Here is a 1442-nt window from a genome sequence, read left to right as displayed (position 1 = left end):
ATTGCTATATACTTTCCTCTCAGGACCACCTTTGCTGTGTCCCAAAGATTTTGAATAGTTGTGTTTTCATGAATTTTTAAAGTTCTTCTCTAATTTCCTGGTTGACCCATTCATTCTTTTTTTTTTTTTAAGATTTTGTTTATTTGACAGACAGAGATCACAAGTAGGCAGAGAGGCAGACAGAGAGGCAGACAGAGAGGCAGACAGAGAGGAAGGGAAGCAGGCTGCCTGCTGAGCAGAGAGCCCGATATGGGGCTCGATCCCAGGACCCTAGAATCATGACCCGAGGCGAAGGCAGAGGCTTTAACCCACTGAGCCACCCAGGCGCCCCAACCCATTCATTCTTTAGTAGGACGTTCTTTAACCTCCATGTATTTAAGTTCTTTCCAACTTTCCTTTTGTGATTGAGTTCTAGTTTCAGAGCATTGTGGTCTTAATATGCAGGGAATGATCCCAATTTTTTGGTACCAGTTGAGACCTGATTTGTGACCCAGGATGTGATCTATTCTGGAGAACGCTCCATGTGCACTAGGGAAGAATGTGTATTCTGTTGTTTTGGGGTGGAATGTTCTAAATATATCTGTGATATCCATCTGGTCCAGTGTATCATTTAAAGCCTTTATTTGCTTGTTGATTTGATCAAAGCTTTTGCTTTGATGATGTATCCATTTCAGTAAGGGGAGTGTTAAAGTCTCCTACTATTATTGTATTATTGTTGATGTTTTCTTTGATTTTGTTATTAATTGGTTTATGTAATTGGCTGCTCCCATGTTAGGAGCATAGATATTTAAAATTGTTAGATCTTAATGTTGGACAGAGACTTTAAGTATAATATTGTGTCCTTCCTCATCTCTTATTATAGTCTTTTAGCCAAAACAATCTTGAAAGGGAAGAACAGTTCTGAGGCCTCATACTTCTGATTCTGAAAGTGTGTCCCACAGGATTAATGAGGTAAAAATTAGTAGAAAACTTAAAAGCTTGCTTTTCAGAGAAATGTTTCCCCTTAATTAGCTAGCTACCATTTCTTTTCACACCCCACTAACAAATACACCAGCCTTCTCTGCAGTAGCCTGGACTCAAGGTCAACTGATACACCCATCAAGTCAATACCTGCACACATGAGCCAAGTGTTCCACAGTTACCTCAGCTTCATTATGTTAAAACTCTTCACCCTAGAAGGAACGCAAGCTTCATTAACATATGATGTGTGTATAGGCACATTTTCTAAGTAAGCCCACACAACCTTACACCTGCCTTTACAAGCCATGACAAAGTTCCCCTTTCTGAATATTCATCCTAAACCCTAAATTTAAGAAAAAACAAGGGGAGATGGACAGGAGAAGGAAGTTGAGGGAAATTGGAAGGGGAGGTGAACCATGAGAGACTATGGACTCTGAAAAACAATCTGAGGGTTTTGAAGGGGCAGGGGGGTGGGAGGTTGG

Source organism: Enhydra lutris, unplaced genomic scaffold (assembly GCF_002288905.1).
Source record: "Enhydra lutris kenyoni isolate GAN:26980312 unplaced genomic scaffold, ASM228890v2 scaffoldscaffold20, whole genome shotgun sequence".
Taxonomy (NCBI): Eukaryota; Metazoa; Chordata; class Mammalia; order Carnivora; family Mustelidae; genus Enhydra; species Enhydra lutris.
The sequence above is the reverse complement of the archived record's forward strand: the minus strand, read 5'-3'. Positions refer to the sequence as shown.